Consider the following 27,225-nt stretch of genomic DNA (forward strand, 5'->3'; position numbering starts at 1 on the left):
ATTTTTTTCTCTGTTATCCACAGTCACTGAAAGAACTCTGACAAAAGTGTCACAGAGGCCTACTTAGATGACTCTCTTTTTAGCTGAATTCATTGTAATAAAACCTTTCCAAATGTCCAGACATTGAATTGTTTTGCTTGGTCTTCTCCAAACTATGAAATTGGCTAGAGTAATAATAAGTAACTTATCTGGCATAATTCTTTACAGTTTCAGCCCTCCAAAGATCTGAAAGTTTGAAGCATTGATTATATTAGCTAGCTATTACTCTGTAACAAATCTTTCTATAACCAAGGGGCTGGTGTAAAACAGTATTTATTTCTATTTTTTTTTATTGACCATGAGCCTGTGCTTTGGTCTAGAAACAGCTGAGTTGAAGTGTCTGGACTGCTGTGCTTCATTCTGAATCTGGCCGGTCTGGCTCCTCATTGAGATGTGGCTTTGTTTCTGCTCCACGTGTAGTCATTCTGTGGCCAGGCCAAGGAAGTGGCAGCCAAACAGGATAAGCTCCTTCCACGGAGGCAGAAGATGCATAAGAGAAGTAAAACAAACGCAAGGACTCTTGAGGCTTATCCTTCACAAAGGTACAGCTTCTAGTCCATATCATTCAATTGTCCAGAGTAAGTCAAAGGGCCAAATTGCAAGGGTTAGGGCAAATTGCAATGGTTGCAATGGTTAGGGCAGCACACCCTGTCCTTAATGGGAAGGCGTGGCAAGGTTACACAGAATACATATGTAGAGTTGTTTTCCTGTTCCTTTTCATCTTGCCATTCTTTATGCTACATATCCGTAGGATTATTCCTCAACTGAAAATCTGGCTCTCTTATTCAAATTGTTTTTGTTTCTCTCTCACATTATTTGAACTTGTCAAATTGATATTGAATCTGAAAGACTAATCTCTTCTGATATTTAAGTGACTAATTTTCTTTCCTTCCCAGGTTATTTCACTTTAACCAGAATTTATATATGTGTATCTTTGTTTATTGTCTATCAAATTATTTACTTGTTTGTTTATATTTGCTTTTAATGTTCAAAAATACAGCTCTAATTATACAGATACAGTTTCAGTGAATTTTTACTGCAGTTATCCAAAAAGGATGAGAAGAGGGGAAGGATATAAATAAAACACAAAAATTGTATAAGAAAAGTAAGTATCTCAGGTAGGCCCAACAGCATGCATTCTTTTCCAGATCCCCTGTTCCCCAGGAATTTGGTCAGAAAACATTCCTCGGCCTCCCTCTAAGTTGAGAATAATCATATGAAAATATTCTTGCCCAGGATAATTTTTAGAGTGATGGAGCTGGGACTGTGGTGGTAGATGTATTACTGTGGATTTGCAAAAACCCGTAAAACTGTGCATCCAAAATACTGAAGGTTTTTGTATGAAAATTAAACAAAAGGCAATCAAGGGATCAGGAGACACCAGGATAGACTGCAGACCGTGACAGATGTCACAGATGAAACTAACTATATTGCAAATGCGTGACTAAAAATGGGAGAGAAAAATGTGCTAAGTAACTGAAAGGCAGTGTTTTGAGTGAATATTATGGAACTGAGGACAAAAAGAACTATACACATATGCCGTACTCTAGTTGGGAAAATGTGTTTCTTACAAGGGTATGGATTTGCAATTCTAAAATTACGTGTATTTTAAAGTTAAATAAAAAAGTAAATATATTGTAGGGAATGAGATTCACATTTCTCACTGCCAGAGAAAGAAGTTACAAATAAGCAAGAAAAGATGGTTAGAGAAGGAAAGCTAGCATGCAATTTTATACATATGTATGCAAATGGTGTGTATATACATACATAAATATACAGATAAATTAGATACAGAAATAAGTACAGGTGTGTATGAAAATGAGTTAGTATAGATTCATATATTTTCTAGCTCTGTATGCTGAAAGAGGCTAGAGTCAGTGACAATCTAAGAACAATGAGCACACTTAAGCATCAGATCCTAGTTTCAAATACCACTCGCTGATAAAGGAACCAAGGTTCCTTGGAGAAATGTCTGATTTTTGAACCAGGAGTGAAACATAGAAAATAAGCTTAGTGAATGCCAGGAAGCAAGGGAGTGGGTAAAGGAAGAAGAAAGAGAAGAAGAATGGGGAGGAGGAAGAGGAGGAGAAGGAGGAGAAGGACGAGAAACAAAAGAAGGAAAATGCCTGTCGAAAGAAAAGAGTCAATCTGAAAGAGTTACCAATGGGCAAACCTGGAATAACTTGAACAACAAAATAATAACAAAATTAGTAAAATATAATCCAAAGAGTAAAATTAAATATTCATAAACCCATGCTAATATATTATGGTTATTGTAAGTGTGGATATTCTTGGTCTGCAAGTTATATTCAAAAGGAACATTGTAAATTCTTCTTGTTACTATTGTTTTTGGAGAAAATGTACCTTAGGGGAGAGAATAGCTGCTGTAAGTAATTAAGGTGTGATTCTTCTGGGCCGAGATAGTGAATGTTGTTAAAGCTGAATGTGACATCTCTGTTCAGTTATTTTAATAGCAAATATTATCTGTAAGTGTAACATTTTAAAATACTATTCATATCAACACAGACCTAAAATCATATGCTTGGAACTTTTGCAAGTAGATTTATAAAGTAAAAATTTATGAAACATCCTGGCTTCCCCTCTCTTTTAGCAGTACGTAGAGTGTGCCCCCCTAGTGGCTGTTACACCTATATACTTTCATAGACATCATGGAAAAAATATGTTTATGAGTTTTCTGCATACATTGATTCAAATCAAAGGCAAAGTTTTGAGAGTTGGTAAGTAAATTATTTCAATTTGCCAAGAAAATGGATTTACAATGAGACCCATAGCCAGAGAGATTTAACAGAACTACATTACACATGCTGAGAACTTTGCACTCTGAGTGAAAGGGGCAATATAACAAACATTTTCTTTTCTTGATATGTCTAAAACGCCCTCAGGAATAATGACACCAATTTCTTTTTTATTTTACATTTTATTTAAAAGAGGTGATATATGCATGTGTCAAAAATTTATATCTATTTTTATTTTATATCTTTCTGAGGGAAATAAAGAGGAAGGATAAATTAAGAAAGAAAAATTTATACTATGGAAGACCTCACAACTGCCTTTCTCTATTTTCTGAGAAGAAATAAAAGCAAACTGCAAAAATATAAAATTATGACTCATAATAAAAATTTTAGATAAGTATCTTGGCCATTTCTTTACGCAAATGTTCTTGAGGTAGGCAAAATAATAACTACCCCAAAACGTTCACATCCTCATCTCCAAAACCTGCGAATGTGACATTACATAGACAATATGCAGATGTGATTTAACATTACAGAACTTGAGATGGGAAGGTATGAATTCGACAAGTGGGCCCAGTTTAATCACATCAGTTCTTTAAACCATAGATTCTTTTCTTCAGAGAGAGATTTGACAAAAGAAGCATTTTTTAAAAATCTTATATGGAAAGAACTCAACCAGCCATTGGTGGCTTCGAAGATAGAAGAAGGGACCCCAGCCAACAAATATGGTGGTTTCCAGAATCTGAAAAAGTCAAGGTAGCAGATTCTTCTTCTCAAGCATCCAGAAAGGAATGCAGCCCTGTTGGCATCATGCTTTAGCCAAGTGAGACCCATGTCAGACTTCTGCCTTATAAGTCTATAAGATAATAAATCAATTTGTATTGTTTGTATCAACAGCACAAAACTAATACATCTGGAAGAACTGAATCATCATATTGAACTGACATTGGCTCCTACAGGTCAATGCTTTCTCTTCTAGCTGTAGGTACTCTACGGACATCAAGGAATTTGGAACAAAGCTATGCCATTTTCTGCAGGTAATTATTCTACCTTTGAGAAACAACTTTTAGCTAGTAACTGGAGATTAGGAGAGTAAATATGTAGCCATGAATCAGTAAGTAGTGCAAATGCCCATGATACCTCTTCCTGCTATTATACCTGGCTTTTTCTTCTCTACCTGAAACTACAGCTTCAAAGGGAACTGACTACAACCAAGTGACGGAAGAAGATTATTTGAACCCATCTTATAAATGGCTTTGCATGATATAGTGACAGCACCAAAGAAGACAGCTGTAACCTTATACCACGGTGGCCTTAAGGATGATATTTAAGAGAAACTTACCTCATGGGTAGATGTTTGTCCATTTTACCTGAAAATCTATATCTATACTTATTCTTGGACACTGGTTAATTGCAAGGCTGGATAATGAGGGAATTTGAAAGACAATTATCAAAAATTTATTGGGAAAACGTGGTTAGGCTGCAAATTTTCTTTTAAAAGTGTGAATATATAGTACCCCAATGTATTTGTTGAATATTGGGTAACATGTGATGAGGCTGCAAAAAGGGTTAAAAAATGTGACTTTATGTGTCCCGGTATATTTGGTCAGTATTAGGTCAATGGTCAAGAAAAAAGTTTCCTCAGCAGTAGAAGACCTAGAAAAGCAGGTGAACCAGATGACTTACTCTGTGGACATCAATCCAACATTTTCCTAACCACTCCGCCCTTCTCCAGTGAAGGAAAACCACAGAGACGGAGGCACACGGGCTCAGTAATATGTACTTTAGTTTACTGAACAATCCCGCTACACTCACTGACAAACACCCATCACTGACAATCTCATATAACCCTGCTTTCCAGGGAGATCAGCCAACCACTTGAAAGCAGCTTTATTGCACTGAAGTAGTAGCACCGGTTTTGCTTTCCATAAGGATTGTTTAGCAGCAGTGAGAAAATGAATTGGAGGTGAATAGAATTCTCACAGGTGAAAACTGTAATAGATCTTACATGTTTATCACCCTTTAACCATAAATATTTTCTCTCACCACCACTTTTAGCTCCTCGTTCACTCAAAAAATTGAATTTTCTTATTAAAATCAAAATGTGTACTTTTAATTCTAATTGACATGGTAGCTTGTGTTGATGCTTGCCTAAATTAGGTATTTATTGTTGACAGTTAAGAAGAATTAGTGTCAATTGTCTAGCCATCCATATTTCCCTAAAATGCCACATTTATTTATCATTGAATTTATTTTCCTTCATTCCTTCTATTCTTCTTTCTATGAATATTTTAACAATGTAATAAATAATCAGCAGTTAAAGCTGAAGGATCAAATTATAGCCATCATCTGGATCTTTACAAAGTAAAGGAAATAAATCAAAATGGAGGAACCAGATACATGGAAACGGTAAGGCAGACATTAGAAGTATGAGTAGAAGAATAAAAAGAAAAAGTTAAAGAAGCCCACTTTGAACAATAAACAAAAGAGCAACGCAGCAGTAGGTGATGGTGAGAAAGACTTACTTGTGTTTAATTTAAATAAAACATTGATGAAAAATGGAAGGAGACTTACATGCAGAAACGTCTGTAGAAAGACGAGGATAGTGTATTATATTTTCTTTTTTTTTTTTTTTTTTTTGAGACAGAGTCTCACTCTGTCGCCCAGGCTGGAGTGCAGTGGCGCCATCTCGGCTCCCTGCAAGCTCCGCCTCCCAGGTTCCTGCCTTTCTCCTGCCTCAGCCTCCCGAGTAGCTGGGACTACAGGCGCCGCCACCACACCTGGCTAATTTTTTGTATTTGTAGTAGAGACGGAGTTTCACCGTGTTAGCCAGGATGGTCTCGATCTCCTGACCTCGTGATCTGTCCGCCTCGGCCTCCCAAAGTGCTGAGATTACAGGCGTGAGCCACTGTGCCCGGCCATGTATTATATTTCAAATATTGAATATTACACAGGCAAGGGCAAGGATTGATGAGGCTATTTTCTTAGCACAGAGAGTAGTGAAATGAGTCTGACACCAATGACAGCTAAGTGTTAAATGACAAAGCATGAACAACTGCCATTCAAAACATATTTTCTTGATACTTGAACTTCAGATGTGCTCCTTTAATTGAACAACAAATGACAAGACACGGTATTCATCTGCTCATGTACATATTCATAGGACAAATCATCAAGCTCACCAATTTCAGAATTTTCTGGGTTCAATAATAGATATATTTCTTTCGTTTCCTTTTTCATTTTCTTCTTTAATTTTTCTATTATTTTGGATGGAAGAGGGATCCACTTATTATCAGGTTGGCACTTTAGCAGCTAACCATGAATAACTTCCCATCACAATGAAAAGCTAATGTGAGGCATCATTGATTTTGACCTGCAATATTACAATAAATGGTTATCCTGGTAATACTAACATTCTCTACGATGGGCGCCTAGATGTTTTTAATAGACAAAGCAAGACCGTTTTTAAATTATTTAAATCAAGTTTTCAGATTTTCTACAGAGAGAACAAGGACTTGTGAAAGCTCTTTCTTCGAAGAATATATTAGCTGAAATATTTCAAAGATTGCTTAGAAGAGAAATTAAACCAAGCATTATAAGAGTTGTGTTTCGAAATACATGTATTTTCATACAATAATTTTGATGAGCACATTTCAAAAGCCAAATTATAATGCAATATTCTATTTCTTGACCTGAGCAACAGTTGTATGGGAATTCAATTAATAATATTTCATTAGGCTCTTCATCTATTTTAAAGATATGTCTGTATGTTTGTTCAATGATAGTTTAAAAATAGATAATCACATTATTTGCTGATGATATACCAAAACTTAAATATATAAATTTCTTAAACTTCTTCGTTGTTATTCTTTAATCTATATATATAAATATAAATAAATTTACATACTAAAGCCCTTATATAATCATGACTAAAAGTTGGCAAAAATAAATTTGAAGAGACATGAGGAAGTGTACAAGTCTTTAAAAACTTTTTAACAGTGAAATGTTTTACCCTGTTAGTTTGGACTATTATATTTTGCAAATTGGTTGGTGAGAACAACTCATGTATTTAGATGTTTTGATATTTCATTTCTGAAAAATGAGAGAAAAGAACAAACAGAAAAACCAGAAATCAGTTATAAAGTCAGGTTGGATAGTCATGATAAGGAGTAAGCTGATGAATTGTAGGAATATTTTGGAGATGTAGAATAAGTAATAAACTTCAAAATGACAGTTCAAAATTCAGAGCTATGCATCCATGGTCCATTTCCCATACTATTTGATTTAAAAATTGAATGCTTAAGTAAATAATAACATCTACAATGTTTCTTTATGTTGTTTTCAAACTTTATAAAAATATAACCCCTCAATCCCCTCTATTTTTTCTTTAACACAATGATTCAAATTGCCCAACTTTGTAAGTTTAAGTTCTTGATCCTAAAGTGTCTTTAAAGAAGTGTGGATCACACAGTAGAAAAAGCGAGTGTGACTTTACTGTAACCACATGCCATCTTAATACTCACAAATCATCATACCTACTTCAGCATTTTTCTTACATAGAAAGATGAATGTCACTGAAATTTGTTAATTTATGCTCATGTATATTGAAAACTTAGAAATGTTAGTGAGTTGGGTTTTGATTCAGATTTTAAAAATATTTATCTTATATCTCTCATTATACCCTCAAAAAAGAACATATTTCTAGAAAAGACAAAATTTGAATTGTCCCAAAATACATATTAAAAGTCAATTTTCTAAACACTCTAGAGAGTTTACTATGAAATTTGAATAGTTTGTTACTTTAAAATCAGAAATGCTGGCTACCGGCCTGTAGAATATCACTCTCTCTCCCAGATTAGACACCACACGTCATGAAGTACTGGATTCAGCCAGACTGAGTACATCATGAGATATTTTATCTGGAAGAATGAAGCCTAAATATTTTGTATGGAAGCACCGAGTATTCTCTAGAAGTCATGTTAAACAATTTAATTATGACCAGTATTATTCTCTGGGGCTAAAATTAAAAATGCAGTGGTTCAATGTGTGATATGTAGCCATTTTTTAAAATATTTTTCTACCTAAGATAGATAAGCAAATTCCCAAACTGAAAAATTAGAAGTACAAAGGAAAATATTCTTCATATACTCCCCTCTACACACACAACCAGTAACAGTAGGAAGTCACAATTATGCCTAAAATTGTGAAGAAATTATACATAAAGATGAGAAACTTTTCTTAACTTTGAATAAAAATGCAAGGGAAAATAATATTAACAACAAAAACAATGATTTTTGTACACCATATATTTATATTTTAAATTTAAAATGTTTATTAATGAGCTACATTAATTTTCGATTTATGATCTTGTTTTGTTCTGTTTTCTACTCAGGCTCTATATACTCAAGAAATTAAAGTTTCTTTACTTCTTGTGTCATATGACCTCGATGGGGTAAAGCTACCTAATTTTTGAGGGTTTTTTCCAAAATATTAAACACACCAATAACAACAAATTCTAAGGGGGAAAGAGTCTAATCTGGATGTTAGTGGTGGGTTAAGATTAAGATTGCATGAGAGAGATTTTCCTGGAATAGAACAAATAATCCTTGTATCCTATAGTTGGGGACCCTGAACCCTATTCTCAAGCAATACCATGACGATGGGCTAGGACTCAGAATTACTCTGCTATGGGTCAGCAATGCTGAACCAGCTACAGATATTCTTGTGTCCCAAGCCTGGCACAAAATACAGAGACAGTGTTATTGAAGCAACTCAGGTAGTGATCAGAGGATCCTGTTAATCTAACAAGGTGAAAGACCAAGAAACTTGGGAGGAACCATGGATGTACAGTTTGAGGCCTAATTTCCCTAAAAGTTGTATAAAAAGAGTTCAAAGCCAAAATTACCATAGCTTCATGTGAAGGAAGTAAAGACAAGATCTTTCATTCACACCTAATTTTCTGGACTGAGATTCAAGCACATACAGAAACGATGCCTCAGAAAAATAAAACATACGAATCTAGCAGATGGCTAATGCCTCTGAATTGCCATGATTCTATGAGGCACACATGTTTAGAAATTTTTTTTCTAACTTCAGAACACCTTTCTAAAAATTACTGTCTCAAAGTATGCTTGACATCATGAAAGTTACCACACTCAGAAAATAAATCACAAGCAGCAATGAATTCCCTTAGTTGAGTTTTCTTTCATTCTTTTGAGATACAATGTGTCAATTTCAGGAACATTAAAAATTCACAATAATTTACAAATATTAATTTATAAACTTGTAGCTGTTTTCTGATGAAACTATATCATTGAATATAATAAAATACAGATTTTTCTTTACAAATTTGTTAAATATTTTCAAATTCAAGTGGCTTAAACAACAGAAATTTATTTTCTCACAGTTCTGGAGACTGAAAATCCAAGATCAATATGTTATCAGGGTTGGTTTCTGGTGAGGCCTCCTGTTTAGCTTGCAGACAGTGCCTTCTTGCTGTGCCCTTGCAGAGTCTTTTTCTCTTTGCATGCTGCAGAGAGAAAGGAAGCTCTGATGTCTCTTCCTCTACTTAATAGGGACATCAATTCTATCAGATTATGGCCACACCCTTAGAACTTCATTTTACCTTTATTACATCCTTAAAGGCCCTATCTTCAGATACAAAAACAATAGGATTAGAGCTTTGTGTTAGTCAGGGTTCTGCGGAGAGACAAAACCAACTGGATGGATAGATAGATAGATATATAGATAGATAGATAGATACATACATACATACATACATACATACATATATACATACATACATACATATATACACACATACATACATAGATACAAAGGTAGATACAGAGATAGATACATAGATGAGAGGGGCTTGATATTAGGGGAAATGACTCACATGATTATGGAGGCCAAGAAGTCCCATGACAGACTGTCTGCAAGCTGGAGATCCTCGGATGCTGATAGTGTAGCTCAGTCAAGTCCTAAAGGCACAGAACTGGAAAGCCTGATGGTGTATGTCTCAGTCCAAGGCAGAAGGTCTGAGGACCCTGGGGCTGCTGGTATAGCCCTAGAGTCCTAAGGCTAAAAAGCTTGGAGTTCTTATGTCCAAATGCAGAAAGAAAACAGTGTGTCCCAGTTCAGGAAAGAAAGAGGGAGGAAATATTTTTTTCTCTTTTTCTGTTCTATCTAGGCCCACAGCCAATTGGATAGTGCCTGTCCACACTGAGGTTGGATTTTCTCCACTCAGTCCACCAATCTTATCTGGAAACACCCTCACAGACACACTCCAAAATAATGCTTTTCTGGTTCTCTTGGTGTTCCATAATCCAGTCAAATTGACACCTGAAAGTATTCACCAAAGCTTCAACATATGTAATTTGGGGGCCACAATTTAGCCCCTAACAAATAATATTTTTTAAATGTAATCTTAAGTTTTAATGTGCCAAAATACCTTTGATGAATAAACCACAGAACACGCTGGGCAAGTATCATACCCCCAAAATGTTTCATATAATTAGGCCTACCTTAAATTTTTTATCACTTAATTATTTCAATCAAAATTGGGATTAAAATTGATTACTTACTATTATTACTTAAAATTGATTATTTATCCTTTCACCACTTTGAGATAAAACTTACTGAAACTTAACTACTCGTCAGTTATAAATGTCAAAGATCTGTCCTTTTTAATGCTGCAGTATGCTACTGATGACCACAGATTTTTGTTTTTCCAGTGGGTAGTGCTGCAGTGTAAAACATAAATATATTGTTAATATTTCAATTTTACTGGCAGTTTGTGATTTAAAATAGTTCTTATAAAGGCTATTTGCTTTTACTTGGGCCATTATTTGAATTTTTACTACTATTAGATGAAATTCTCCTATTGGGTGTTAACTCAAAATGCAGAAAACAATATTAAGTTAATACAATTTATGGCATTTTTTAACTAATAATCTCTTAAGTTCCCATGCATTGGCTTTCTTGTTGATTTTCACCTTAAATATATTCTTAAAAGTGCTTTGAATTAAAACACTTAAGTATACCTAAATGTGCTCCGTGTTAAAGCAGACTTGGATTTAAATTGTGACTTTGATATTACTATTTGTGTGACTCTAAGCAATATTCTTATTTTTTCAGACATTCTACTCATCTATTCAACAGGGATGTGAATATTTCACAAGTCTGTAGTGATGTAATGTTACCCATATACCTGTACAAGAGGGGCACAGATCCTGGGGGCTGTGGGCTCTGGGGACACATGATGTTTACCCCCGTAGCCACATGGCTGCTTCTAGACCACGTTTGAGTGACTATAACCCCCAAACCCACTTACTAGGACTGCGTAGGCCTCTTTTCCAGTCTTCCCTTTGATAAAGGTAAACCATCCTTTCAGTGTACATAACCCAGACTTTAGTGTCACCAAGAGGAGGATATTTTCAGAAGATATGGACACAGATTGCATGTGTGCTAAGGGTTGTCAACACGTCAATGTGAGCCACTTTATGATATGGGACACTCCCATGGAAAGAAAAAGGGAGAAAGGCAATGAGGTTCAGTTATCTTTCTGTCACCATGTTCTGGTTCAGAAGTTCATGGATTCTCTGAACTTTACCTTTTAACTAGGTCTTCTAGATTGTTATAAAGGTTGTCTATTTTTAACCTGTTTGCTTGATTTTGTCAGGGTAAGGAGATAGAATATATTTTATTTAGGAGTTTGTGGGCTCGATACATTACTTTTAAATATTTGCATATATTTGATGTAGCCTCTATTACTACATTTGCTCTGGCTCCCACACATGTTAGGGACAGGTCTAGAGTAATGATTAAGTTAGAATATGTATATGATTTGCTTATCAAAGTCTGAGCATTACTTCTCAGCCTTTTTTGCATTTCTCTTGCTTTAAACATGTTGATGATTGGAATTTAAACTTCCCACTCTTACCCTAAGAATTCCACTTTCTAATCCCAATACTTTAAATACAATGCATTGTCACTCCTTTGGATCATGCTACGGTTCATGTCCAAATGGATAATTGACAATGAAATTAAGGTTACTAATCAGTTACCGTAAGAGGAGAACATTATCAGCGTAGTCCTAATCTGACAACAGAAGCATTTCCCAAGCAGTTTCTCTGGTTGATACCAGGGGAACTCAGAAACATTTGAAGCATAGAATTAGGCACCATCAGCAATCACCATTATCAACAATGTCATTATCCACATCAATTAGATACTGCATGCTTTGTTTAACTTAGGCATAAGTGATGTAAAGCATGGATATGACTTGAAAGCACTTACAATCTAATGAGAGGACAATGAAAATACACATAAAAATAAATGACACGACATTAGCTGGCATATATATATAATAGAAATGTAAGAATATGTTTTTATCTTATATTAACTGACTTATAATCTGATTTCAATTGTCTAAGGTTTGTCCTTATCTAAATTCATGGATTACAACTTTACTTATCTCTGTCTTATAATTCAAAAGTACTATTATTCATAATACAGGGAAATATTCATAAATTATTCATAACTGACAAATAAGTATTGCCTTAAATCCAGAATCAGCTAATAATTATTTTTGTTAACAAAGGACAGTTTGTGTGAGTTAGCCATGTATTAATTCTCAAACTATGAGAAAAATCTAAAAGCTGATTTTATGATACTTCAAACAAATACTGTGAATACTACAATCCATTTCCCTTATGAAGGCATTTTCAACAGTTATAGAGTCAAAATTCAAACAATGAGTATCTAGGCCTGAACTCGGCAATTCTTCAAGGCTGTGAGTCAGAATATATTACATGTCTTTATTACTATTACATTAAGCCACTGTAACTACACATGCACAATGGTTATGACTGGCTGTACCATATAGGTAGAACAGCTGGTTTCCTGGGGCAGCAAAATATTGGAAGAGTAAAGTGTTTTGTGGCTGTTTATTATGTGAATGATTACTTGCTAGGAGGAGGAGACATTTTTCATATTACCTGGGGCAGTAAGAACCCTCGAATTGACATGAGTGTTGTTCTTCAGTAAGAGACACCAGGCATGCAATACACAGGTGAACATCTCAATTTGACCCTAGCTGTTACTTTGTATACTAACTCTGGGTCTTACCGGGTGTAATAAATGGCTTTTGAGTGGTTTAATTTTTTAGTCTAACCATGGATTACATTTTTAGTTAATGTTACTGAGGAAAATATTATTCCACAATATGGGACTTCTATTTTGTCTCTACTGGGTCACATTCTTTAATAAGTTGACTCTCAATGATGTCATCTTTCAAACTTTATTTTCATATACTGTATAAACTGAATGGCAGCATGAATTTTAAATACTCCCACAAAGTACCACACAAGGAATATGTTTGAGACACAATTTTATGCACCTTTTATGTAAAAATTAACTGTCATATTTATAATTCCCGTGAACAATACCCAGACTTGCTTCTTATATGAATAATATGCTGACTCACAGGTGAAAAATCATTAGCATCAAGGCCTTTTTCAAAATGTAGGAAATAAATGCAAACAAAGGTATTCTGCTTACTGCTTTGAAGATAAAATACCACTTTCCTAAAAAAAAAAGATTGAATAAGAAATATTATTTGAAAATAGTTTACAATGAGAAGGAGATGCCTTTGTCCACCAGGTGAAATGCAAGAGAAATGTCAAATTCAGGCCATGGCTCTTTTTTGATGTAGAATAAATTCAAAACTTCAGAGGAAGTAGGTAAGACTTAAGTATAAAGTTCTCAAATTAATTAAGTAACCTTGGAAAGTGTTGAGAAATTAAATTTGAAAAAAAATGTGCTAACTGCAAAAAATGTAGCTTCAATCTTAATTTATTACATATATCACATTAAATGCCAATATTGTTGACCAAAAAACAACAACACAAAAATAAATTGTATTTTGAAAAAGTTTTTTTTGCACCCAGTAAAAATGAGCCAAGTGCTATGCTTGTGATAGGCACATACAAAAGACATAAAATACGTATAGAAATATGGTCCTAATTATTTTAGTCAGCACCATACATGAAATGTCTTTACCTACCCAACATGAGTTATAATTAGCGAGAATAAAGTGTAAGTTGTTTCTCAAATATGCATTAGAAAGATACAGAATGATGAGACTGGCAATAGTTTATATAAATAGGTAAAATAATAAAAAGAAAAAAAAATCAATTGAAATCCCTACAGTGACAGATGCTAGCCTGACTGTAGATTCTATTTCTGATGAGTACTATGATGGTGTTGATAGACAATCAATTTTGTCAGTCATCATGGAAGTGATTGCTGATGGATTTTATTGTCAGGGACTCAGGGCCATCATCTTGAAAAAAAACTTTTCACCAGATTGAAGTTCTTGATGTGCAATCAAAGTTTTGGAAGCACAGAAGACTCCTGAAAGAACTGTCACTAAGAACAATTGCTACAGAATGATCTAAAGGATCAGGTGAAGGATTTGTGAAATGTTTACACAAGATGAAATGTCAGAGTTCTAAAAGTATTTATGTGTAGCTGAGAAACTTTGTTCCCAAAGTACTATTTATGTTTGTGTTGAGACAAATCAAAATTTGGAGTGTAGTTTTTTCAGTATCTATCATTTAAATCAAACACTACTACAATAGATGTGGAGTTGTGCAGTAGTATGACATGTTAATAATTAATTGTTTAATAAATATCCTAGGGATTTGAGAGAAAAGTAATTATGGCATAATGTATACATGCAAATTGGCTAATAATCAAGTTACACAGAAACGACAGATAAATAAAAATTTAAATCACATAAACACATATTCCTGAAGCCCAGATAATGTGGCTTTACTGGATATTTTGGATGTAGATATGTATAAAGTGTATCCTCTGCTCTTTAGTTGCTGATGTTCCATTTATAGATATTTAATAAAATACCTTCGATATCGTATTATAAGTACTTGATAATTAACTGGGGCTATGTTTCAGAAATCTTAGGTGAAAACCATGGTTAATTTACAGATTTCTGCTTCATATTTAAGAAATATTGCTTTAGCATACCTGTTATGGGACCAGAAATCAGCATTTTTTTTTTCAATCTGATCCAGTCTCTTCCTGCAATAGTTTGCCAAACCCAAGGTTAAGGGTACAATCTTCCATGAGATTGTCTTCCACAAGATTGTCTTCCACAAGATGAGAGGCATCACCCTTATAGTACATGGATGTGTGTGACAGTACACAAAGTATTATCAACTGAGGATGCTCACTTAAGCTTCAGTGACCAGAATTCTTATAGGAATTTCATTACATAGGGATGATTGATTGAATTATCACCCACAGGGTTAAACTCAATCTCTAGGTTGTACTAATATCACATGGCTGAATGCTCCAAATCTATTTTATTATGGATTTTTTTTTGCATGACCTGCCCCATCCTGAGTCACCTGTTTAGAATAAACTACCTGGGGCTTCACCAGGAGTCATCTACTTCAAATAAACCCTCAGGGGTGAGATAATTCCAGAGGCCCACCATGAATAATAAAGGCACTCCTATCATATTGAAAATACTCAGGATTTGGAATTTACAAGAACAAGAACCAGAGACAAAGCCTAGCATAGTTCTTTATTTCAGAGTCCTCGAATTAAATTTTGGAAAGCAGATCCTTCATTATATGTATGGCATAAACTGAGGAATTAAGACTTTTCTTAGAAATGGCTTCAAAGGGCAATATTGAGATGCCTCTTGATTTACAAATAAGAACAGAGTAGCTATAGAAAACTTTCTATGAATTGAAAGTAGTTGGATGCCCTACGGTGTTTCTTTTTGTGAGGAGAATAGCAGGGGGCAGAGGAAGAATGGTGGATAAAATAGAAAGTTATGTAGGTCCCAATTTACGTACACCTCTGACCTAATAAAGATAAAGGATTGAAGAATATGCTTATATAAAACTGCTTTAGAAGTTTCCGTATGGTTGCCTTGAAAACAATCTCAGCCTATAAATTTTTATTCTTATAAAAGAATGCTAATTAATGGATTTTTCATTTTCATATTTCTCTTTTTTATTATACATATATATTGATAGTTATTTTCACAATAAGGCTCACAAAGGCTTAGGTATTCCAAAAACATACAATGGGAATAGTTATTTCACAGTCTCCAAATTCTAAAACACTTTTTACCTTACAAATTTCTCAGAAAACAGAGATTTTTGAGATTACACACTGAAGCAGCATTAACAGATTTAAGGAAGATTTTAAAATGTGATACATATTTTGAAATATTAATCTCATGCAGAGTCAAAAGTGGACCAAATAATGTAAAAAGATAGAACAGGAAAAATAATGGATACACATGGACAGGGGCAAGAGGTTAGAAAAATAAACAAAAATGGTAGTAGGAGGACAGAGACAGAGTAAGAGATAAATAGGCAGAGTAGGGGGTTGCTAGGACTTACTGTTTGGGGAAGGAGAGGGAGATGGAAAATTTTGTATAATATTCAGAATTTTTGTATGTTTTGCTAAAAATACTAGAGAAATACATTTTGGGAATAATTCAGTTTTGGGGATGGTTCAATTGTCACATCATCTTATGGAGTTATTTGTGGGATATCAGAGTAGAGAAAGCAAGTAGAGTAGTAAAGTGCAGTAACAATAAATGGAGTCTCCAGAATGACACTGATTTCATATTGAATTCTGATTGCATTTATTTAATAGCTACATGGCTTATGATAAGTTACCATTTCCCTCAAGCCTGCATTTCCTCATCTATAATGTTTGGATTGTAACACTAATTATTGGGTGAGTGTGGAAAAAAATGAAATCATACATAGGAGACACAAAAAAGTGAAATCATGCATAGCACAGTGCATTAATGCTCCAAAAGTCTACCTGTTCTATGATAGTGCAAGGAAGTGAATTTTTAAGAAGAGGATTTGATAAACACTGTCAAATATATTATACATTCAAAGTCTTTGAATTGGCCCTGGATTGGAATTTATAGTGAGATACATTTCAGGAGAATGACTTCTGAGGAATTTGTGTTGAAATCCTGTCTATATTATGTTGTAGTATGAGTAGATCAGATTAGAAAAATGCTGCATATATTATGTTGTAGTGTGAATAGATCAGATTAGAAAATTCTTGGGGCGAATGAATGCACAGTGATTGCATCTACATGAAGAGTACCCATAGTATCTTTTATTATTTACTGTATATTTCTAATACAATAATAAAATCAGCATTTTTAAACCTCCAGTGTTGAAGTTGATTCAAACAAGGAGCATCGATGAATACTAAAATATAATGAGTAAAAGACAACAGAAAAACAAGATATTTAGATGGTGTCAAATTATTACTATATACATTATTCACTAATTACAAAGTGAAAAAATGTACTGTTATATTGGAAGATTGGTGGTTACCATTTTACCAAATGACTAATTACCAAATACCAAATGACAAATTACCAAATAATTCTGAGTTACCAACTGTGGGGCATACTGACATTATGTACTTTCTAGTTAATATGAAGTTCGAAACAGTTGGAAAATACCCTTGCCAAGACTAATTTAAGAATATTATGAGAAAAAACTTCAGAGAACTTCAAAGGATATAGTATTCTACAAGACAATTGGCTCAGATTCTTAAAATGTCAGTGTAATTTAAAATATAAGGAACGGAAATGTTCTAGATTAAAACAGACTATGGAGACAATACAAAAAATGTAACTCATGAAGTTTGACTAAATACTGACTCAAGGGAAATGAACATTATAAAGACTATGAGTGGAATAGTTGCTAAATTGTGAATATGAAATGGATATTACACAATATTGTATAATTATTTTAAATGCTTTTAGGTGTGAAAATGACATGGTAGGTGCATAGGAGAGTACTTTTAGTCATAGAGGGTGCACACTGAGATATTTAGGGGTGAGCTATCATGATTTGTCTAACCTAATTTTGAATAGTTCAGGAAAACAGAGAGGCAAAACAAGTATGAGAAATAATAACAATTGTTGAATCTTTTCATTGTAGTGATCATATAGTATTCATTTTACTATTTTTTATTACAAGTACCTGTGTTTTTGAAAAAATGGGAAAAATATCCATACCTCTAAAATCAATATCTGAATAATAAATTGTGCATTGTTAACCCGGAAGTATGGACTCACATGGAAAGAGTTAGGACTGTAGTCATCAGTAAACTAATAACATTGTAAACCATGGGATGGATGAGGTCATTTAAGGAAAAATGATTGAGACTAAAACTGCTCATTCTTACATTCCTGACATTTATTTATTCCTGACATTTAGGAGAGGATGAGAAGTATCTCAGAAAAATCGGAGGAGAAGCAGAAAGCGAGTTAGAAGGACGTGGTGGTGGCATGTTAGACAAGAGAATAAAGTAAGGTCAAAGAACAGTAAAAGGAAATAAATTGTAGGATTTTGGAAAAGTATCCTACAAGTATAGCGGTTAAACATACAGTTAATAATTATCAACAAAATTATGAAGATCTTCTGATTTACTGGGTTTAGTTTAAAGCTTCAGAAGCCACGTGTTACACAAAATCTGCAAGTAATTCATATCTTCAGGGATACTTGGGAGGTGCTTTTTCTAAGACAGTATTTTTTTGAAGTAGGTTACCTAGACCAGAAACAGCAATATAAAATAGAAACTGTTAGAAATATATGTTCTTGGTCCCAGCCCACTCAATCAAAGATTCTGGAGGTTGGGCCCAATAGTCTCCAGATCTGTGGAAATTTATTATTATAAAATCTGTGCTTTTATAAGTCTGAGAGGCAATTTTCATGGATGCTGAAATTTGAGTAAAGTTAGTCCAAGATTTTTCAATTAAAAAGTATAAAAAGGTAGAATTTCAATTAACTTTTACAGACAGAAATTATTTAAATGTGAAGCAAAAGAAAAATGTACACGTCTGCAATAATTGGCCAGAATTCCAGATGCCAAATTAGAAAACACACCGATTAGATAAATCCCATTCATCCCAGCTCAGTTTAATCTTTACATTTTCCAAAGTACTCAATAACGTTAGTTTGCATTACATCTCTTGCATATAGTCTGTATTCCATCTGCCTGCACTGCCCTCATACCAACTCTCAAACACACACACACACACGCACACACACACACACTTTGTGAAACCTGTGGTAGTGTGCTGTCCTTCATCCCTAACAGCATCTAGAAGCATACATTTTAATTGATAATAGTTCCACAAGCCTATGAGCTATTTCAGGGTTATGATATATCTTGTTCTCCAATGCCATCCCAGCACATAGCAGAAAGCCTAACACATAATGATGTTCAATACATCCATGACGAAAGAACAGAAACCACATAATATAAATAAAATGTATGCTGACATGTATGATAATTGTTTTTCATATCCTTTAATGCATGCTCTCCAATGATTTCTGCATAAACTGAGGACTTTTAATTAGATGGAAGCTAAGTAACAATAACTTTATGTATTTCCTCAGCTGGCTATTTACCAAGGAAGTATATAGGTAGACTGAAAGCTTTCAGCCTTTGATTGAACCTCAGTCAAATACAGCATAGCTTACACAGACTAAGAAAATTATTTAAGGAAACTGCAAGCATCAGCTTATCAAAGTTTGGGTTGTCCCTTGATTACCAGGTTTCAGAGTCATGTGGTTGGCTCTGACCGGTGTCAGATAGTTTAGAGGCAGGAGAAAAGCTCATGCTAGAGCAGTAAGGACAAGGAAAGAGGATCAAATAAATATTCACTTTGTAAGTTGATCCCTTCTTATCTTTTCTGGGACCATTATTATATTTAAATAACAGTGATGGGTGTTGGTAGTGGGAGAGAGTTTGGAACGGAGAAGAGTTTTAGGGGTAACTTGTTCATTTTAGTGACTTGAAGGGACCAATTAATGACTCATTGATTCCAAAGAGAAAACTAAAATTTCTAGGACAGTAGGGCACCTTTCAAAATCTAATTTAAATTCATGTAGTTGAATGAATCTATTAAAGCAGTTTGTTCAGTTTGGAGAAGGCTTGGAATCTTCACATTAAAGACTTGAATGACTTATGTGGGAAGTGCCAGCTTTAAAATCTTATGTAATCATGAGACCAAACTCCTTTAATGACAGTGAACAAACAGTAATGTACAAAATAGTTTGACCTTACTATCCTATTACTTTCGCACATGTGTAAAGGATTTTTTCCCCACTGACAAGGACTTCCTCCTTAACCAAACTTCAGTCAGTCTCCTCTGACCCCTCTTTTGTTCTAGCCGTTGGTTGTCCTTAGCCTGCTGAGTCTTGTTTCAGCAGTTATCCTTCTAGGCGAGTTTAGGAGAATCCCTGCCACCTATGATTGTTTTTTCTGCCCCTCACACTTGCATCTAATCAAGTTCCTCTTAGTAATTTTCCATCCACTGATGCTTTCATGCTGTCATTCTCTACACATGCCCCACTATCCCTGTGGTATTCAGTGTTATGCATCTTCTATACTGAAGTCTCTCTCCTCCACAGCAGTAGCTCAAATAACCTGTCTTGCTGTGTTTTCACAGGTGTCCAGTGCAATTTCTCTTTACACCACTTATTTCGCTTTACACAATTTACTTTTTCTTTTTTAATCCACACAGATGAAATACCCTAGAAATATTTTATTTTAAATATCTGTTAATTTTAAGCTTTAAAGAGATTAATAAAATTGTTCCAGAATAAAGTTTAAGCAGGAAAGCATAGTTCCATGGTCCAGCTAGAGAGAATGAAGGGGTCTGTCAGTCACTCCCTCTAATTAATCTGGAAAGACATGGTGAAGAAAGTGCATTAACAGGAGTCTTTTCAAGAGAGAGAAGAATGACTGCATGAAATAGAGCAGATGGATACAGTGACTTAAAGTAACAGAAAATTTCACATTGTTCTCTAAGATGGCCCCTACAGAAATGTCACAGTTACCCTGATCCAAAGCACGATTATCATTTGTAATTGGTTTTATGTAAAAAAAGAATGTATTTTATTTTATTTTATTTATTTTTTTATGTCTTCAGTAAATGTTTATTGGAGGTCTTGTCTGTGCCAGGTTCTGGGGCCAGGAATGTGAACTTCACTGTCAGAGCTGCTACACTGTGGTAACCCTTGCAGGCTACAGAGCAGCGCGGTGGGGTGGGGGGAGGGGGGGATATGGTGATATAAGCAAACACCCACACAAAACTGCTAAGAAAGACAAGAGCCCATGAGAGAGAGTAATAAGAATGACCTATTTTGGGTAAATGGGAAACATCATAAGGCATAAGTAAGAGCAAAGGTGATAACTGTGGGTTTGTGCAGAAATGTCAGCTAGTGGCTACCGGTTGGGACCAAGGCTGTCTGTCCCTAACCTAGACAGATCCATTTTAAATAGTCATTGGTTTTGAAAAGCAGAGAGTTTGTTTATTTTTGTCTCTCTAATCTGATTCTGAGAAGACCATGAAAGAAAACAGAGAAAGCAAAATACCTAAATTGTTCTAATTTAATAGAAGCTTGAAGGAAGACAGACTATTAAAAGTGCCCTGAGGAAGCCTCGCCTAAGAACTGCAGCATGGGTCTGCGATAAGGTTTCAGAGCCCTGTCCCTGCACAGAGCCATCTCTTCATAGGAGCACTAATGGGAGACAGTAGATTTAACTGTGTGATGCTGTTGGCCTTGGCCAGAGAATGCCAATGTTAGTTAGGAACAGGTCAGAGAGGGAACGTGACTTAAAAAAAAAATTGCAAGTTTCCCATTTAAAGTACACAATTCAATGGTTTTTAGTATATTCACAGATATGTGCAACAATCATCACAATCAATTTTTAGATAATTTTTTTTTCTGCCCCAAATTGTTTATTTTATTTATTTTTTTGAGACAGGGTCTCTCTCTGTTGCCCAGGCTGGAGTGCAGTGGCACGATCTGGGCTCACTGCAACCCCTGCCTCCCGGGTTCAAGTGATTCTCCTGCCTCAGCCTCCCTAGCAGCTGGGACTACAGGCATGCACCATCATGCCTGACTAATTTTTTTATTTTTTTATTTTTTTATTTATTATTATTATTATTATATTTTAGGTTTTATGGTACATGTGCGCAATGTGCAGGTAAGTTACATATGTATACATGTGCCATGCTGGTGCGCTGCACCCACTAACTCGTCATCTAGACACATGGACACAGGAAGGGGAACATCACGCTTCGGGGACTGTTGTGGGGTGGGGGGAGGGGGGAGGGATAGCACTGGGAGATATACCTAATAAAAGAATGTATTTTAATAATTCGCTTCAACAGAAGAAATAAATTCAAAATTATTCATAAACTTGATCTTTAAATTGCTACAGCATAATTTTCAAATAAACTGAATAACTTGTATACCATGTTAAGGATAAAAAATCTTTTAAATTGTTTGCTTTACAATAAATTTCTTATCCTTTCTGTTTCCTATTCTATTTTGGTTCTTCATTAAGATATTTACCTTTTCTCTCTGTTCAGTTCTTTTTACTTTATAATTTTTCTTCTCAGTGCACCTGCCTCTCTACTTCCTTTTGTTAAACAAAACTTCAAACCACAAAAGAAGCTGCTGAAATGCAAATGGATATAATGTTCCAGGCAGGTGTTTTTATTTATCCTTCTAACTGAATTGAACATCCGAGAAGGGGAAAATAAATACCATCTTGTATCCTGCATACAGTGATGTTAGGTAATGTGTAATGTTATTTGTAATTTGAAAGAAATTGCCCAGCTATTTATGTAGAAAGTACTTTTGAAATTGTGGTAATTATGAAGCACGGGAGATTTCACTAACCAGCACTTCATTACATAAGGCGGATTTACTACAGTATATTTAAACAAGTTGTCACAAATGTATCTATGTAGTCATACTTACCCTCATGAGATAATAATGATTACTGAAAATGTTTACATTAGTGTTGCTGTCTAATTTCTCTATAGTTAGATGTCAATCTTCAGAACATTGTGCTAAAGAACTTGATGTATGTGAGGATATGGTTAAAGTATTAGAAATATTTTATTTTTTAAATTGTAAATTCAGATAATGTCAAAACTCATAAACACAAACCAAGATCAACTTCTATAATTAAAATTATTAAGAATTAGGACAAAAATGTCTTATAGTATATTTCTTCACATACTATTATATTCTCCCTTCTGTCAGCGCATGCTGACCTGTTCGGTTGACTTTTTGTCTATTCTCACCACAAACACGGTACACTCTCTGAACAGTCATGGGCCTCCATTTCTATTCTTTCTTTAATTCTTCTGCAGTCAGTTTTATTTGTTTTATTGACCTAATTTACCATCTAATTGATTATTACTCCAGAATTTTAATCTCTGGCTCAAGCTTCTCCTATCAGCTTTGATAATATATATTCCATTTCATTCTTGATATATCCTCTCAGAAATTTTACAAACATCTCATCTTAACATACTCAAAAGTAAATGTTGTGATACATTGTTTTCTGATAATCCTCTTCCTCTTCTATGTTTCCTGTCTCAGAAAAAAGAAGGGCATTAACTACTGATGAGTACAAAGTAGGTGGACACATCATAAGTATCTATTGAGGGGATGAATTAATGCATCGGATCTGATTCTTACTATATCCAAAAGCTAATTAACATGAAATCATTCCTAAAGAAAATGGTTTTATTGTTGCTAGGTAAGAGGAAAGAAATATAGTTTCTAGAGTCAGGTTGGTTTTTCGTTTCTATTTGTCCACATAAAGTAAACTCCTATGAGATACAACATTTAAAATGTTGAAGAATATTTATACTCTTTCTCTATGGTTTAATGCTTGTGTCTAAATCTTCTGGTTGCAGCATAAAATTTTAGGGAATGTTGTATGTTAGAAAACACTGATGAGAAATGATTTCCTATTAAGCCTTAGTGGAAAATGTATAGGTTTAGAATCAAATTAATCTTGCTTTGAATTTGTATTCACATTAGTAATTGTGTTATTGTGGACAAGTAACTATGCTTCTAGACATCACTTTTCCTACTTCATAGATTGAAATAATAACTTCTATCTTATAGCTTAATTGGGAGATACCATAAATTTCAGTAAATAATTTTATAATATAAATATTATATTATTGCAATAAAATATGAGAAGAGAGTATTCTTGGCAATGCAAATAGATGAACAACAACAACAACAACAATAATTTAAGGATAGAGAATCTCTAAGAATAACTGTCCTTTGCCATTAAAATTTGTTTCAAACTTTCTATTGACTTTACACTTTGAGCTATTAATGTAAATTGTGAAAATAATGTACCACATTCGACAGGACACTATTTATAAGAAGCACAACATAGAGTGAGCCAAAATAATTCTAAAACATTTTTTTAAAGTCACAATGGAAAGTGGAAAAGCAGAGTGGCTCTCTACCTCCAGTGACTGAGTGACTAGCAGGGCCTTAGAGTTAAGATTTACTCATAGTACATTTCATTGTCTGCTCCTCCTCCAGAAACTTTCACCACTCAGATTGATTGAGAGACATGTAAATCATTTATGCAAACTACACAGGTAATCAGAATGTATTACACCAGTGTCACTGCACCCCTGCTGTTATGCTTAAGAAGAGAAAAATAGACTGCAATGGACTGACTTACACAGAGGTTCTCTGTTAAGGAAAAAAAAAAAAGACATTTTAAATTTTATTTTGAGTTTTTAATTGCTTTGCTTTTGTTTTAATTTTAGTTTTAATTTATCAATCTCTCTCTCTTTCTCTATCTCTTTCCTCTCTCTTTCCCTCTCTGTAAACTTGGTATCTGTATGACCATTTTCCATGCAAAGTATTTAGAAAAATAGATGACGTTTCAAAACTGTCATGACCAGAAATATTATCCAGGAGAACGGAGTGAGAGATTTCCTTTTTAAACAAAACAAAACCCTGTGGGCAGCCCCAGGTATGTAACCAATTATTTATCCACTTGTCCATATATCTTTTGTAATATAAATATTTTTCACAGTTTGAATATCTTTTAGGCTCACAAATATATTTTCAGCAGATCATCAAATATCTGTTCCCTTGAAAAAAGAAGTGATAGCTTCTTATAATAGGGACACTGCAGTCTCAATGACTGTACAGGAACTACTTTGCAGTACAAAAAGAGAAAAGCAAAGATTTACACCAATTATTATGCCTTAGGTATAATAAACTTTAAGACAATTTGGAGAGTGGATGCATAGAGTGTATCTGAGGTTTCACATTTTAGCCATGTGTGCTGTAAACTGAGCAGGAAGGCACAAAAATGTGTTTACTTACACTCCTGGAGAAAAAAATCTTGCAGCTAAAGGAACAGAGAAAACAAGAAAGCATCATTGTATCTGTTTCTTCAATCAATATAAATGATTCCTTTTCATCTTGTTTGCACTCAAATCTTCTTTAAATCCAGTTGTCTAAAATCTGTACTTGTTCACACAGGCTTGGCCAGAGATACATTTTGGGTCAATATTTTCATGTACATTTTTTCTTTCATAGATTCTGCCTCCCTTTCCCTTTTTCCCCCAAACCCCTCACCCACAACGTGCACACACACACACACACACACAACCTTAGGTACACAGTCACACAAAGATATTAGACATGCTGGCAAAATCTCATCTAGTTTTAATGACTACAGAGAGATTCAGCTTTAAAAGTATGACTATGAGGTCTTCAGAGTCCCCTGCATAGATTGGGCCTTGCTGCTCGTATTCTACTCTAGTCATTTATTTTAATAGATTTGGGATTTTAAAAAATAATAATGACATCAATGGAGCATTTCTCAACAGCTTAATAGAATCACATTTTCTTCATTTCACTTTTTTAGCAAATAGCTTAGACCTCATACCCATTTCCTGGGTTTTTCCTGTTACTCATCCTAAGATATGCAAATAATTCTTTCTTCAAAAGCAGCTTTTCTGATTGTGCCGCATTGCCAACGGCAAAATAAAAAGAAAGGGCTAAAGAAGTTAAAAGAAATTTAAACTAATTCTGGAACTTTTGCTCAGGTTGAAGTTTTTCAGTTTTCTCAAATTATTGAGATAGCTTAATTCTTTTCTCATGGGGGAAATGATTCAGGGAAGAATATTCTTAAAGAACTTAACTTTGGAATCAAAAAGTCTGGTAATGAGTACCTTTCCTAGGTTTTGACTCCAGGTTATGGGCTGCTCTAAAGCCTCAAAGAGGGAGTGGAGTGAAATGTCAATCTCAAGAAGATTTTCAAAATCTCTACTCCGTTGAATTTTACTTTTTTTTCCTTGTGATATAAATATACATACTGTATAATTTGTCATTTAACCATTTTGAGTGCATAGTTCTGTGGGATTAAGTACACTTCCACTATTGTGCAATTATCACCAGCAGCCGTTTTCAGAACTTTTTCATCTTCACAAAGTGAAACTCTGTACCTATTGAAAACTAAAACCCCATTCCATTCATCCCAGCCTCTGGCAACAGCCATTCTACTTTCTCTGTATATAAATTTCACTACTAGGTACCTTGTGTAAGTGAACTGTGTCCTTCTGTGCCTGGCTTGTGTCCTTTTGTGCCTGGCTTATTTCATTTAGCACTTATTTCACTTAGCATAATGTTTTCAAGTTCCATCCATGTTGTAGCACATGCCAAAATTTCTTTACTTTTAAGGCTAAATAATATTCCATTGTATGTGTATAGCCCAGTTTATTTCTCCTTTCATTTGCTCATGAATATTCATTTGATTTTTAATCTAATGTTGGAATTCTAAACTTGAAACCTTGCAAAATGTGTAGCCCTCCATTCTTCTACATGAGTTACATGCATATTGCATCAACTCTGAAGCATTTCTACCATTTAAAGTTCCGATGTTTGTAAAGATATCAGTAGATTACTAGAAATGCCTAGCTACCTTGATTTGTAATATGGATAATCAGAAATGTTATATACAAATCAATATGAGTCACATGGCAGCAAATAATGTTTATTAAATAAAAACCTGCATCTTAATATTATTTGGCAAATTGAATTGACTTATCTCTCTTCTGCAAGGATTTCCATATTTCACCTACACTTACACACCCTATTCAACTGTGTAAAAATTTCTAATAGATGATATGAGCTGCCTCATGAGTCAATCCAGAAGAACAGAACATGAGGGTGGATATAAGCTAGTCTGGTAATTTCAGACCAACCTTAATAATTTGCTTAGTCTTTTAAAATGATACTTTCCTTTTAATCATAATAATCATTATTAATTGTTATTAATTATAAATACAATATGATCAATATTATTAATGGCTATTATGAAAAGACAAAAAATAAATGCTGGTGAGGTGTTGTAGAAAAGGGAACACTTACATACTTTTGATGGGAATATAAATTAGTTCAGCCTCTGTGTAAAGCTGTTTGGAGATTTCATTATTTTATTTTTAATTTTTGTAGGTACATATTAGATGTATACATTTATA

Source organism: Pongo pygmaeus, chromosome 2 (genome assembly GCF_028885625.2).
Source record: "Pongo pygmaeus isolate AG05252 chromosome 2, NHGRI_mPonPyg2-v2.0_pri, whole genome shotgun sequence".
Classification (NCBI taxonomy): Eukaryota; Metazoa; Chordata; class Mammalia; order Primates; family Hominidae; genus Pongo; species Pongo pygmaeus.